Source organism: Ovis aries, chromosome 1, assembly GCF_016772045.2.
Source record: "Ovis aries strain OAR_USU_Benz2616 breed Rambouillet chromosome 1, ARS-UI_Ramb_v3.0, whole genome shotgun sequence".
Taxonomy (NCBI): domain Eukaryota; kingdom Metazoa; phylum Chordata; class Mammalia; order Artiodactyla; family Bovidae; genus Ovis; species Ovis aries.
The window spans coordinates 250,564,939-250,581,221 of NC_056054.1; the positions used below are offsets into that span (position 1 = coordinate 250,564,939).

Here is a 16,283-nt window from a genome sequence, read left to right on the forward strand (position 1 = left end):
TAACCATATCCTTGGGCTGCTGCATTAGCCTGGAACTGCCTAAGTCTAGACTTTGTTATCGGGTGATGAAGACATCCTATGTGTTTAAGCTACTGTTAGTCACATTTTCAATTCCTTACAGATGAATGCAACCCAAGTGCATAGCATTCTATCATATGATTGTATCACAAGGTAATATTAAAATTCCCTGCTGATTTACTGCTACTATAAATAACTTTGTAACGAATAACCCTCAAAACATCTTTAGGTGTTTCTCCAATTGTTTACTCTGGCTTTATTCCTAGAAAAGGAATTACTAGTCTAAAGGGCAGGTACAGTAGTCCCCCCTTATCTGCAGTTTCACTTCCCATGGTTTGAGTTACCTGTGGTCAATGGTGGTCCAAAAATATTAAATGGAAAATTCCAGAAATAATTCATATGTTTTAAATTTCGCGCCACTCCTAGTAGCAAAATGAAATCTCGCACCCTCTAGCTCCATTCTACCTGGGATGTGAATCATTCCCTTGTCAACAATTTCTCTTCCATTAGGGATTTACAGGTGGCACAGTGGTAGAAGGTGAAGAGTAAATAAAGAGTCTCTTGAGGAAGATGAAAGAAGAGAGTGAGAAAGCTGGCTTAAAATTTAGCAGTCAAAAAACCAAGATCATGGCATCCAGTCCTATCACTTCATGGCAAATAGATGGGGAAAAAGTGGAAACTGTGTCACATTTCATTTTCTTGGGCTCCAAAATCAATGTGGACAGTGACTGCAGTCACGAAATTAAAAGACTCTTGCTCCTTGGAAGAAAAGCAATGAGAAACCTAGACAGTGTATTAAAAAGTAGAAACATCATGCCAGAAAAGGTCCTATAGTCACAGCTATAGTTTTTCCAGTAGTCATGTTTGAATTGAGAGTTGGACCATAAAGAAGACTGAGCTTCAAAGAATTGATGCTTTCAAACTGTGGTGCTGGAGAAGACTCTTGAGAATCCCTTGGACTGCAAGGAGATCAAATCAGTCAATCCTAAAGGAAATCAACCCTGAATATTCATTGGAAAGAGTGGTGCTGAAGATGAAGCTCCAGTACTTTGGCCACCTGATTCTAAGAGCAAACACACTGGAAAAGACCCCGATGCTGGGAAAAATTGAGGGCAAGAGGAGTGACAGAGAATAAGATGGTTGAATTTTATCACTGACTCAATGGACATGAGATTGAGCAAACTCAGTGAAACAGTGAAGGACAGGAAGTCTGGCGTGCAGCAGCCCACAGGGTTGCAAAGAGTCGGATATAACTGAGCAACTGAACAACAATACAGGAATGCAAGAGACGACCCTTGGGTCAGAAAGATCTTTTGGAGTAGGGCATGGCAAACCACTCCAGTATTCTTGCTGGGAAATTCCATGGACAGAGGAGCCTGGCGAGCTACAGCCCATGGGGTCACAAAGAGTTGAAACACAACTTAGAGTCTGAGCATGCGCAGTCATTTAGTAGTCACCTTAGTTGTCAAGTCAACTGCCATGGAATCATAGTGCTTGTGTTCAAGTAACCCTTAATAATGGACCCAAAGTACAAGAATAGTGATACTGACAATTTGCATATGCTAAAGAGAAGCTATAAAGTGCTTCCTTTAAATAAAAAGGTGAAAATTCTAGACCTAATAAGGAAAGAAAAAAAGTTCCATGCTGAGATTACTAAGATCCATGGTAAGAACAAGTCTTTTATCTGTGAAATTGTCAAGAAGAAAAAATAAATTTGTGCTAGTTTTGCTGTTTGCACCTCAAACGGAAAAAGTTATGGCCATGGTGCATGATAAGTGTTTAGTTAAGAAGGAAAAGGTGGGGGGACTTTTATTACAGTGTATTGTTATATTGTTCTATTTTATAATCAGTTTGGTTGTTAATCTCTTACTATGCCTAATTTATAAATTAAAGTTTATCACAGGTATGTATGTATAAGAAAAAAACACAGTACATGTAGATTTCAGCACTATCCGAGGGTCCATGCATCCACTGAGGATCTTGGAAAGTATCTCTTGTGGATAAGGGGGGTTAACTGTAGTTTGGGGGATAGTTTGTTTCTTTGTTTTTACCTCTTAATCTTTCAAATGGCCATGCAGGCATATTGTGCCTATGTGATTCCTACCAGTTGTAGGTCAGTCAGGATGACTTCTAGGCCACTTATTGAAGCAAGAATTAAGGCAGCCCTGTCTGTTAAAGGTGACTGTGCCTGGGATTGCCCTGGCAAGGAAACTTGCTTGTGATCTGAGTCTTGGATGGGCTGGTTCTGACTGCAGAAAGCCCCCTCCTCCTCCTGCTACTGCAGCTTCTGCTGAGGCTTCCATCCCCAAAGGCTAACCCAGGGTGTCTCAATCTCTGCACGTTGAGGTTTGAGCATGGATAACTTTGTTGTAGGGGCATCCCATATGTTATAGCATGCTTAACAGCATCTATGGTCTCTATTCAATAGATGCCAGGTGCTAATCTGCTTCCCAGGTATGAAAATCGTAAATACCTCAATAATGTCAAACATCCCCTGGGGGTGCCAATTCAGCCCCAATTGAGAACCATTGGTCTAACCCGTCACCCACATAAGGAATAGCTGTGTGTGCATGTGTGTGTGTGTGTGTGTGAGTGCGCGTGTGTGAATGTGTGAGTGCGTGTGTGTGTATGTGTGAGTGTGCGTGTGCATTAAGTCACTTCAGTCATGTCCTACTCTTGGTGACTCTATGGACTGTAGCCCACCAAGCTCTCCTGTCCATGAGATTCTCCAGGCAACAATACTGGGGTACATTGCCATGCCCTCCTCCAGGGGGTCTTCCCAACCCAGGGACCGAACCCATATCTCTTACATATTCTGCACTGGCAGATGGGTTCTTTACCACTAGCACCATCTGGGAAGCCCTAAGGAATAGCTCAATTCCCAAAAAAAGGAAAACTGGCTCAGTGTAGAACTAGGTAGAAAGAGCTGTAAACGGTAAGAAGGTTGTCTAGCAGGCTGGCATCAAAGAAAGATGGAGCATCCAACGACATCCACAGTAATTGTGCCTGAGACTAAGAGGTCCCCAAAGGCACACCCATAAAGCAGTGTGGCATGAAAGGAGTCCAGGGCAGTCTGCTCTGGGGCCCACACAAGCATTCGAGGGCACCTCCATAGCGACTAATGGAGTTACTACTGGCATGTTTAGTGTGGTTTTGAATTCTTTAACACCTCCAATGTGTTGCCAAAAGTTCTTGTGTTTAAAAGCATATCAGGTTGAAAACCACAATTCCAGCTTGAGCTCTGCAAACCACCTTCCACCGTTTGTAATGAGGGGTTATCTTCATCAGGGAATGAACAAATGTTCATTAAGGGCTCTGGGCTGGGCTGCAGCACCATACACACCTGACTCCTTGCTTCCCCAGAGTCCACAGTCAGTTGAGGAAATTGGAATATTAAACAAGAGACTGCAAGGATGAGACAGATGATCTGGGCTTTGGTATGCTCATTCATCAAGCGGCAAGAACAGTTCACAGTTCTCTACCTCACAGGGCTTCTGGGTTGCATGGGGGTGCTCTGAGACCTCAGTCAGGGATGCTATACCCTGAAGAAAAACAGACTGACAGAGACAAAGCAGGAAGTGGGAAGAGACCACAGCTACCGAACTTTGCGAGCACAAAGGAAAGGTCAGGCCTGTTCTCCCCATGAAGCAAATGGAAGCCAAACCCAGATCTGTCCCTGATTCCTGGTGTTTAGGGTGTGACACCCCACTCCAGTACTCTTGCCTGGAAAATTCCAAGGATGGAAGAGCCTGGTGGGCTGCAGTCCATGGGGTCGCTAAGAGTCAGACATGACTGAGTGACTTCACTTTCACTTTTCACTTTCATGCATTGGAGAAGGAAATGGCAACCCACTCCAGTGTTCTTGCCTGGAGAATCCCAGGGACGGGGGAGCCTGGTGGGCTCCCGTCTATGGGGTCACACAGAGTCGGACATGACTGAAGCGACTTAGCAGCAGCAGCAGCACCAGGTGCATTTTCTGAGTATCAGTATCTCTCCAGAAACCTGAAGTCTAGTGGAATGATAAATTACAAGCAATTAGAGCAACAGAATGTATCGAGACAGAAAGTCAATGTTTGCCTGTCCCTCGATTTCTCCTTCCCCAGGCCTGGCCCTAAACCTGGTGTCCGCTTTCTACCTTCAAGAGAGGTGTGTGTTGCTAGATGCCAGATACCTAGCAGAGGCAGATGTCATCAAAGATAATCTCTCTTTCTGACTCTATGGGCTCTGAGGTGAATTACATTTCATACTTTTAGTTGTGCATGAGAGCCTAAAATCTAAATGACTTAAATAAAATAGACATTTATTTTGCTTTCATGTAAATGTCTGAACCCAAATGGCCTCTCTGCTCCCCAAAGTCACTGGGACCCGAGCTGGTTTTCTCTTTTGGTCTATCACCCCTGGAGTGTTGCCCTTATCTGTCTGGTACAAGACAGCTATTGATCATGTCTGCATTCCAGTCAGCTGGGAGGAGGAGGGGGGACGGACAGTACACCTGTCGTTACCTTAAAGGAAAGAGCCAGAAGCTGATCTAATGAAGTACAGGGACTGGATCCCACTGGTTCCAAGAGATGACTGTGCATAGCTTGAGATCAGCTGTGGTGGGAATATTTACACCACAGAAATTGGCAAACACTGCCATCAGGGCTTTATTTTCCCTAAAGAACTGGTTATTAAACAATTACCAGCATAGCCCTCATGCATCTTTTCTGTTCATAATCCCTTGGTGGAACTTAGTGACAAGGTCACTCCTTAGCTGCAAAGGAAGCTAAGAAATACAGTCTCCACCAGTAGGGTCATGCCCCCAGCTACAAATCTTATTGTTGTGGAATAAGGGTAGAGCAGATACTAAGAGCAACTAGCAGCCTCTGTCCCCAGGCTTGTTTAAGGGATTGTGCCCAGGAGATGAGGTCTGGATTCCACATGTGGAGCTGGTTTCAGAGACGCCTCCCAGACAGACCTCTTGGGCATCAGCCCAAATGGCTGCAGTCAGGTTCTCGTGCACATGGCACAATCTGGCCCATGGGAAGCACTCACAAATCCTGACCTGACACTTCCCAGAGACAAACCCCTCTCACTGCCACAGGCCACATGGCCCTAAGTTCTCTCAGTGAGACTTAAAGCCCTCCCGCCAGCTCCAGACATGCCCTGCTATCCTGTTCAGGGTTCACTCACTCCAGCAGCCTTCTCCAAAATCCTCCATTCTGAAATCTCCCTTTCTTTTCCAACTTCCTCCTGCAGGATGAAGTGTTTTAGAGCAATGAAACCAGTTCTCCAATTCCTTTTGAAACACTCGTACACATCCTGGGCTGCCTCACACTCAGCTTGGTATTTTGTCTCCTTCCTGGTCCTCTGCTATTATTAGCGGTTCACTGAGACCCAGTTGTTACGGACAAGTGTACATACACGATTCAAGCCCTAGACATCACTGGTAATACTGAATGGTAATGCTGATGACCAGTTTGGGGGTCAACCCCCAAAACTGACAGTCATCACAGTTTCTGGATCTCCCAGTCAGATTCCCTGCTTTCTGAGGGTCTCGGCTCTGTCACCCCATGTCCATCCACCCACGTGAACAGACTGCTCTTAGACTCAGGCAAGGGGGTCTCCTGCCCTGGGCCCCATCCCCTAATTCAGATGGCACTGCTCTGACCCTTCTCTGATAGCAGCCCTGCTCCCTGTGTGAGGGGTCCACAGGTTCAATAGGACATGACCTCCCACACATGACTCCCTTCCAGAATACATTCTGGGCCCCTAGGACTCTGGAATTCCCTGAGCCTCCTTGCAGGGTCTGAGTAAGGGTTTCCCTGGTTCTGTCCTCCAACAATAAAATGAGCCTCTGGTCTGTATACCTCTTGGCCCATGAGATGACCAAGGGTGGCTGTGTGAAGGTGTCCACAGAACCTGGACACCTGGACTCTGGAAGGTCCACAGGACTGTGTGCAAGGCCAGTCACAGAGCAAGGCCAAGCAAGGGTGGGAAGAGAAGAGGGGTGGGCTGTGGGTGCAGGCTGGCTTGCCCTAGGCTGCTGCATTCCAATGCAGAATTCTAAGAAATCTGAAAGTTCTAAATTTAAATCTAGCCTTCTGGATCATTACAAAGGGGCAATTGTCAAGGCAGAGGAGAGAAAGATATTTTATTTAACTTTGTTAGCTTGATTTATAACTTATAAACATAAAGACATGTGCAAGAAGGACCACCATTTGTACTCTGACCATAGACTTCTAAATGTTAGGAGCAGCCCACCCCTCAGAGCTCCTTTCTTTTGGCCCCATGTCATTCAGACCAGAAAACGGCATTTGCAAAGTATTGGGTTGGCCAAAAAATTGGTTCAAGTTTTCCATAACATCATATGGAAAAACCCAAATGAACTTTTTGGCCAACCCAATACCTACATCTCCAAGTAACTTAGCTATCAGGCTGGTGAAGGCAATAACCAGTATCCAGTTTGTGCTTATACTAAAAGGGGTATTTCTTTTGCATCTGTAAGAATATTTGCAAAGCATGAGGCAGGTGGGTCCTTGAGGGTGAGGGAGGGCAGGCTTGGGTCTACCTACAGAGACAGGAAAGCCAGCAGGATCACTTAGGAGAAGAAGGACAAGCCAGAGTCAAGACAATGGGGAAAGCAGGGTTGAAGATTCACTATTTAAACGTGCCCCTCATTGAAGAAAAGTGTTCACTCTGGCATATAATCCATTAGAATATTATAAACAGAAACCTTAGCCATAAAAATCTTGTCCAATGATTTCCAAGCTTCTATTTAAAAGCAGCAAATTTTTTTAAAAATTACCAAAATGAAAACTTAAGTGAAATCCTAATATTAAAGGAACCAAAAGTCCCTCGGATCATTTAAATCCTTATTGACTTTTGGAAAATCCTTTATTGCTTACAGATATTCCTGAAGTTCCTCTTCAGAGGTCTGGGCATCCCAGAGCAGAGATGCAAAACCACTAACCTAGCAGTGGTGGGTGCCAGTGGTTGGGCTGCCTAACCTAGGTCTGCTCACAGCACTTCCTCCCTCCATTTGGTTGCGAAGGAGCATGTCTCCATGGCCCCCACTGCCCAGCCAATCAGAAGGCACATGACCCAGGCCTGGCCAATCATTATGTTTCACTCTTGACCACAGTGATTGGTTCAGAGAGAGAAGGTGATCATAGAAGGGTAAATTGGAGATACTCCCAAGACTTCTGCCATAGGGATAGGAGAGGGAGAGTTGCTCTCTCTCCTATTAGGTCTTCTAAAAGGATAAGCAGTCAGAGGAAAGCAGACACAGAGATGGAGTGAGACCTGATCACAAGTGGGAACCCCCGATCCATCCATGCATGAAGCCAGACTGCCCTTGACTTGTCATTTACATCAGCGACTGCAATTTCCTTCTCCAGGCCAATTTGGCTGGGCTTTGTCATTTGCCAACAAGATTGTCATGACCGACCCAACCCCTGTGTTTTACACATGAAGATACTAAAGCCCAGAGTGGGGAAGGAGCATTCCCCAAGGCCAGCAGGATCTCAGCTAGGGCTAGGACCCAGCTTTCCACATAAATGATGGGTTGCGTATATTTAACTTCTCCATGTCCTTTTTTGATTTGCTAACTCTGACTATGAATTGTGCGTGTGAATGAGAACTCTATGCAGGGGAGAAACAGTGAAAAGAAGCTTCCTGAAACTGAGCCAAAGGAGGCCAGCCCACACTCAGGAATAGACTAAGCTTTCCATGAAAGTGGAATGCTTTGGTGTCATCTGAGAGCCTGGGTAAGTCACATATCTAAACCAATCTCTTCTACCTTTTCTGCTGCCTGAAGTTCCACCAATAAGGTATCTTTCTACTAGATTAAGCATTGCATCCTTCTTCAGACTTTTCATTTAAAATGCTACCTTGCTCGGCAGGAGTGACATCATCTACCTCTGATTCCCTCATGGGAAGAAGCTGCTCAGTACCCTTCCAAACCAAAGGGCCTCAGGGAAGCCTCAGATCTACCATGCTAGGGGAGAAAAGGCACCACAGAGGGTGTTCACAAAACCTGGGTGAAGCAAGCACAGACAACATGGAAGAAGACAGATTTCTCCATTTCTTCTCAAGTGACAGCTTGACAGAATATCAGATAGTCCCAAAGAAGCAACAAGGGATAAAGTGAGGCAGACCTGGGTTCAGACCCTATTCCAGCCAATGTCTTCTCAGATAATGCCAGGCAAATTATACATTTAACTTCTCTGGGCCTCAACTTTCTCACCCATGGATTAAAATACAAATACCTGTCTGGTGAAGGATGTAATGAGTATACAAAGACCCAGAAGATAGAAGGTGTTTAATAAATGTGTTCCTTTTGCTCAAAAGAAGAAAGCAACCCTCTCCACTGTAGAGAGTCATCTCTGGAATTCCAGCACTTCTATTATACAAAAATGATGAGTTTTCAGGGTAAGAGCTGCTTCCCAACCAGCCCCAGCTCTGCACATCCCATGGACACCAGAGCAGCCAGTCTGGCCAGGGGCTTGTGGAAGGGGCTGGTGGTCACCACCATTCTCACATCAGCCTTCTTGCACACTCATCAGGCAGCATGCCTTCCCTCCGGCCCAGAAGGCAGAAGGGTTCCCCATAATAAGCAAGGGTGCCCTAGGTCCATGTGTGCAAACAGGTGGCATCTAAGGGCCCCAAGGCACAGACAGGAGGGCTCTTGGCAATGGTGATATGGTAGCTTGAGGAACTGGGGCTCAGAGAGGTTAAGGACTTTGTTGATTGCCATCCAGCAAGTAATAGTCAGGTAAGGCTTAAAAACAAACTTATCTATCCTTTCCCTGGTCACCCTATCTAGGGTGCCATTTTCAATACTTCAAAATAGACCATCTGGGAAGGACCTTTTATAGATAGGTCTGTTGGAATCAGAAGTAAAAATATGGTTGTGTTATGGAAAAATGAAAACCATAGAGCAGGCCTACTAGTCTCTTCCTTTCTAGGGCTCCCTCATCTTCCCACAGTTGGAGGAAATGACAGAAAATGCTTCTCATGCTTTGATATTGAGAATTTCAGATGTCACCCTCATCTGTTACTTTCCCAAGGAATCTGCATTTGGAAAAAAGAGCCAAGGACAGTGCTTCTGCCAAATGAGGGAGCCAGGGGCTTCAGGAGACAGTCCCCATGCCTCAGCACCTTCTCTTTCCGCAGAGGAACCAGCCTAGGGCTGAGCACTCCTCCAGCGCTCCCCTAGTATCTAGACAGCTCTGCGCCTGGGAGGGGGCCTGAGCTGGGGCTGCAGGAATTGCAGCATGTTCAAAGATGTGTCACCGAAATAATGGAATGCCCCAGCCGCGGGCCAGGCTGACCTCCCAAAGTATGTGTTTGGGAGTTTGCAGCTGGAGCCCAACTGCTTGAAGAGAGCCAGGCCCACCCGGATGCAGGCGAGCGGCAGCCCTTTCTACTCCCGCCCCTGGGCCAGGAGCAGACAGGGCAGGGGAGAGCAGGGGACCCAACCTAGCTGGGGGCTGCAGTGGACAGGGGACAGCACCACGTGGGACACCAACCAACCAGAGCAGACCCAGATCCTGAGTCAACAAGGCTGGCTGAAAGGAGGATGCAGGCGGTGGGGGCCCAGGCCCATAGACAGCAGGGAGGACTGATGGGATAAGAAAGGACGAGAGGGCCCTCAATGGAGCTGAAGGCAGGCCTGCCCAGGATCACTGGGAGCCCCCATGTTCCTACTCCTAACACCTCTCCTGCTCCACCTTCTATTTCTCCACAAGATGGGCTCTTATGAAGTTTAAGTTCACTGCTGAAAATTCCATAGACAGAGGAGCCTGGCAGGCCATAGTCCATGGGGTCACAAAGAGTCAGACACGACTGAGCAACTGAGGACACAGTCCCAGGAAATGTTTTGGATAGTTGGTCATCATAGGCAGTGGTGTTCTTGAGAAAGCAGGAATCAGCTATGTGGGTCTTTGACCCAGCTCACCTCCATGTGGGACAGAGATTTGCTGACAGAGGTGACCTCAGGAGCCACTGCCCAGATCTGGCAACTGAAGTGGGCTGTAGGGACATCACCCAACACGCAGTTCCATGGCTACCCTCCCTGCCCAGGGCCATGGCAACAGGACCCCATAGATCTCATGTCCCACCAACACTATGCAGCTCACTTCTGCCACAAAGGCCATGCAATTACTCAGACCACACTAGAGGCAGCCTTGGAGCCATTGGAGGAGCAAGGGCTGATGGGAGGGCAACAGTTTGGTCACAGCCCAAAGATGGGCTCCACCCAAAGATGGTGGCTCTGGGCCCTTAGGCTGGCCTCTCTTCCTTCCCTGGGGTCCCCCAGGGTGTCCACCAGTCACTTAAAAGGCCAAGATTGCAGAGGCTCTCAGTTTCCGGGCAGAATATGGGGCTCACCTGACCGAGCAGCCCTCCCCTCACTCCTAGCCCACAGCAGCACCTAAGCTCAGTGCCAGAAAGGGCAGGGCACTCAGCCCTTCTTCCCAGGGACTGGCAGAGCCCTCTCACCCTCCTGCCTGCCTGACCGCAGCTGGCCTGCCCTTGCCTCACCAGACAAGGTGAGGCATACTGCTAAAGCCCCACAGCACCCCACAAACACATCTTCACACTTAACAAAGACTGACAGGCACACTAACGTATCCATATACATTCACACACGTTCCCAGAGCTCACTCTAATGCTTAAACACATTCACACCAATGCACATTCACATGAACACACAAATATTTGCATGCTCTCACACAGACACATAAAACATTCCCACCCAAGTGGTTATTTAGATGTTTTCATAGAATCTGGAGAAGGAAATGCAACCCACTCCACTGTTCTTGCCTGGAGAATCCCAGGTTCAGAGGAGCCTGGTGGGCTGCCATCTATGGGGTCTCACAGAGTCGGACACGACTGAAGCAGCAGCAGCATAGAATCTTACATAGGAACACAGACTCACTCATAAACACACACAAACTCATACCCTCACATGTTTGACCATTCAAGGTATCTACTGCTATCTTCACAGTAAGAGGTCATGGAGGGCAGGAGCCACCGGCTCCTAGGCCCCAATTTGGTAATGGTCCCTCCTCCCTTTCTCCTACAACTGCCTTCCCCATGATTCCCAGTGGCCGTTAGTCTGGGCTCCTCTTTGCTATCTCTTCATTTCTGCCCCATCTCACCTTCATCAAGCTGCTCCCCTTGCCTGAAAGCGCTCTCCATGGAGTCCCACCTAGCGACTCCTACCTAACCTGCAAGACCCCAGCACAGCCCTGTCCCATGAAGTACCACACCAGCACCAAGCTTCTAGGGGGAACCTTGCACCCTTGGCGAGAGTGCTCACCCATGCAGCTGTGCCCTGCACCCAGGTTTCCCACATTTCCTGGGTATGAATCCTGTGTCACTGATGAGACAGCAAGGGCCTTGAGGCCTGAGGAAAGAACTGTGCCCTACTCTCCCCACCCTCACTCTCTTGTGGGCCTGGAACGTGCAGTGGAGAGGTAGGCCCTCAGCTCGGCTCTGCCTGGGTGTGCTGCCCCTGACTCATTCTATTATCATTTAGGCCCCTCCAGTTGAAAGCCATCCGCTCTGGGGATAGACATACCTTGGTTCAAATCCCAGCTCCACCATTTCTAACAGTATAACTTGGGCAACCTCCTTCACACCACTTGGCCTTAGTTTCCTCATCTAAAGAAGTATGAGGAGTAATTCCTCCTTTGTAGATGTGGGATGAGGAATGGCTATGAAGAACCGTGCATGATGCACAATGGCTGGCACACAGTAGGTGATCCAACATGGCACTCCCTTTGTTGTGCCTCTCAGCTCTCCTTGTCTGCAATCCAAGGGCCTTAACCCCTAGGATGGAGTGGTCAGGGTGGGATCAGGAACACTAGGGGCACCTGGCTCCAGTCCACATTCCCCCCTCCCAGCTGTGTCTAAGTCTGCTCCCCTCATGTGGAGGCCCAGAGCTTCAGGACATCTTTGATTAATAAGAAGCGGAAAGATAAGTCTCATGATAATTAATAAATCATTAGCAGTGTTACTTTTCATCAGATAAGTCCATTAATTGTTCCCATTTCCTTACAAAAAGCCCAGACCCAGGGGCCTCTTGCAGTGAGTTGATTTTATGAGAAACCCAAACTTATAAAGAAAAGCAGGTCCCACCTGCAGGGGCACTGGAGACACTGTCTGCCCAACCCACACCTCTGAACTTTGGAAGAGCAGAAACCAGAACATACACAACTACCCCTGCCCCATAGGAAGGGCCCCAAAGAAGCTCGAAGACCCCTAACCCAGAGCTGGCACAGCACCAACTGATCACCAGTGTTTGTTGCAGCCATACTCAACAACAACAGCAACAAAGCCACATCCTAAATGAGAGGGGGAAAGGTTCTAATTGATTAGCAATGCCTGGCAGGGCCACAGGGCCAGGAATGAAGGTACAAGAGGGAAGTCCATCCATTCATCCTTCATCCAGCAAACGATGAGTGAATGCCAAATGCAATGCAAAGGGCTGGGATACTGTGCAGATCAAGAAAAGACACAGTTCCCGCTCTCATGGAGTTTATATCTGCCTTCCCTAAAATCCCTTGTCAGAGGAGGAAACTGAAACAGGGAAGGGACTTCCCAAAACCATACTGAGGGTCAGTGGTGAAACTGGCTAGAGCTCCTCACTGTCCCCTTCCCAGCCCATCCTTCCCTCAAAGAAGCAGCAAAGGGATCCTGGCTCTCTATTCCCCTGACATCCAAACACAGATGCTCTGCCAACTTCGCATGCACTGATCCCCAGACTCTGAGGATGGCAGTGTGTTCTCATTCACTTGGAGAAATGTTTTGAATACCAGTCATGTACAGATCACTGAACTGGGGCACACAGAAACTGTCCCCAGAAGCTGGCCGCTGGTAGGATGGAAAAGGCTTCTTCAAAAATAATAATAACAAAGCAAAACAATTAGGCACAATAGGAGCACTTAATAACGAGCTCTGAGAAATTAAAGGCAAAATGCTTCCTTGCAAGTTGGAAAATCTTAGGCTCTCTGAAGGTAGTGATAGCTTAGGAAGGAATCAGAAAGAAGGTGTGGAGACAGATCCTAGGGGGCTTCCAAGGCACTGATTGGAAGCTTAAATTTGTTCCTTGGGGTTTCACTTGTCCCCTCTGGAGGCATACTAAGAGGGGACCACTGGATAAATAAATGGTTTATCTTCAATGGTTTATCTTCCTATATGCCTGCAATGCAGGAGACCCGGGTTCGATCCCTGGGTTGGGAAGATCCCCTGGGAAATGGCAACCCACTCCAGTACTCTTGCCTAGAAAATTCCATGGATGGAGGAGCCTGGTGGGCTACAGTCCATGGGGTCATGAAGAGTCGGACACGACTGAGTGACTTCACGACGATCTTCCTATAACATCAAGCTTACTCATAGATTTGACAGTGTAATATTTTTAATTAGAAAGTTCTTAAAAGTTTTGTCATACTGACACAAAAATAAATTCCACATAAAGAGCTAAACATTGAAATGAATAAAACTATGAAAATACTAGAATAAAATATAGGCATATGTTTATATACACTTTGGATAAGAAAACTTTCCAAGCATGGGACAAAATTAAGATGCCCTAAAGACAAAAATAAGTAGATTTATCTACATCAAAAATTTAAATTCTCTGGTGCAAATGACATGAAAAATTGTATTAAATATAAATATCAGATGGGGAAATACACACCAAAAAAAGGATCAAGACCTCCAAAACATAAAGAGTTCACCAAAAAAAGATAATCAATAGGTAATACACAGAAGAAACACAAGTAACTAGTAAAGCAGGATTTCTAAACCTCAGCACTGTTAACATTTGAGGCCAGTAATTCTTTCTACATACTAAATGTCAATAGTGCACGTGCCCCCACACCTGGGGGTCTTAAGAGTCAAAACATCTCCAGACATCACCAAATGTCCTGTGAGGCCAAAATCAGCCCCAGTTGAGAACCATTGTTAAAAAATATATGAAAATAGACTTGATTTCTGAATGAACAGATTATCGCAAATTAAAATAACAAATGTCATTTTTCTCTTATCAGATTGGGAAGATTTTAAAGATAGACAATAACTACAGATGGCAAGAATTTAAAAGACACTTACTCCTTGGAAGAAAAGTTATGACCAACCTAGATAGCATATTCAAAAGCAGAGACATTACTTTGCCGACTAAGGTCCGTCTAGTCAAGGCTATGGTTTTTCCTGTGGTCATGTATGGATGTGAGAGTTGGACTGTGAAGAAGGCTGAGCACCAAAGAATGGATGCTTTTGAACTGTGGTGTTGGAGAAGACTCTTGAGAGTCCCTTGGACTGCAAGGAGATCCAACTAGTCCATTCTGAAGGAGATCAGCCCTGGGATTTCTTTGGAAGGAATGATGCTAAAGCTGAAAGTCCAGTACTTTGGCCACCTCATGCGAAGAGTTGACTCATTGGAGAAGACTCTGATGCTGGGAGGGATTGGGGGCAGGAGAAGAAGGGGACGACAGAGGATGAGATGGCTGGATGGCATCACTGACTCAATGGACGTGAGTCTGAATGAACTCCGGGAGTTGGTGATAGACAGGGAGGCCTGGCATGCTGCGATGCATGGGGTCGCAAAGAGTCGGACACGACTGAGTGACTGAACTGAACTGAACAGATGGCAAGCGTTTGGGAAGAATGATGTTCTCATTCTATGTTGGTGGGGCTATAAATAGATACAATGATTTCGGAAGACAATCTGGTGCATATATCAGTTTCTTAAATATGCAAACTCAATGACCTCGCAATTCCACTTTTGGACTCTACCCCATAGAGGGGGAAAGAATGCATAGAAGTACACAGGACATGCAAACAAAGGATGTTCACTGGGGACTCTTCTGTAATAGTGAAAACTTGGAAACAAGTGTCAGTGAGTTTTTTTAAATTGTTAAATTATGGTACATTGATACAAATCAGACAAGAAAAAAGTTGCCAAGACATATAGCTGAGAAAAAGAAAAAACTGCAAAATAATATGATCCTGTATTTGTTTTCTAAATTAAAAGGACATATTTGCACGTGTTTGTGTATACCATTAAAAAAGAGTGGAGTGATAGAAAGATCTGGGCAAATAAATAGTAAGTTATTGATAGTGGTTAATCTTAAGGAGCAAAGGTGGTGGGGGGAATGAGAATAGTATGTATAAGAAGAGAGAGGAATTTCATTTTTTGCCTTACAGAGTTCTGTATTGAATTTTAACAGTGAGCATGTATTATTTTTCAAAAACTTTACTGCGTTTAAGTCATCTTTTCCAAAGGCTAGATAACAGAAAAGTGGCCTGTGCAATGAGACACGGAACAATTTGGTTCTCTCGGTTAGCCTAGCTTTCTCCTGGAAAGCCAATGCCTTCTAGTTAAAGTGTACCAAGTTCACTGCTGCAGCAAAACAGACTTGGCCAAAGTCTCAACCACAGGCTAGGCCGGGCAGGGCATGTGTTTTTTCAATAATTCTCTGAAAGGTTCTGAAAAAACTTAAAACCAATCGTATTTTCACTGTGACTCTATAAATCCATGAACCTCCTAAATCTGTTCAGCTGTCTGCTATTGTTCCTCTTGATCACATATTCTGTTTACAAACAGCACTGGGCATCTTTCCACTTCCCACCACAGCAAACTTTTCCCAAACACAAAGAGACCAGAATTTCTGGAGTGTTGGTTGTTTTTTCATTTCTCTTTTTAAAGTATAGTAATTTTCAAATTATGTTTTCAACTTAGAACATGGAACTGTGGTTAAAAATAGGACATTGGAAGCATAAATGTGTAACCAGTGAAACTATGAAGCTATCAAGGCAAATGCAGAATAGAATGAGTCAAGACAAATGTGTTGCTGAGCTTGCAGTCCGCCATGACAGCTATCAGGGCCAGGGCTCCACCCCAGCTCCGTCTAGTGAATTGGTGGCCAGCAACTCCCTAAAACGGGGAACAGTGGGTGTTGAGGGCTTTATTTTAGGGGAGTTTTATTTTAATGGAGTTACAGATGAGCACATGAAATAATGGACGGAAGCCACCTCCCTGCCATGACATTCAAAAAGTCAAGTATGTAATTTCAAAGAAAAGAAATCACAAAATAATTTTAAAGCCTAAAAGGAAAAAGACTTGACTAAGAGCAAGTGAGAACATTGCTTAAACTTCAATAATGAGAAACAAATGAAAAAAGCAAATTAAGGATCTCTTAAAGATTTCTCTATCAGCCACAGTGGCCTAATGGATAAAGCATTGGCCTCCTAAGCCAGAGATTGTGAGATTGTGG

General features: G+C 45.9%; 1 long non-coding RNA gene across 1 annotated transcript; it reads left to right on the plus strand.

The window, feature by feature from the left end:
- Positions 1-343: 343 nt before the first annotated feature.
- Positions 344-15,260, plus strand: LOC132658528 (uncharacterized). The gene is made up of 2 exons (XR_009598307.1): positions 344-7,766; positions 14,058-15,260. It is a non-coding gene; the product is annotated as an uncharacterized LOC132658528 (long non-coding RNA).
- Positions 15,261-16,283: the final 1,023 nt, after the last annotated feature.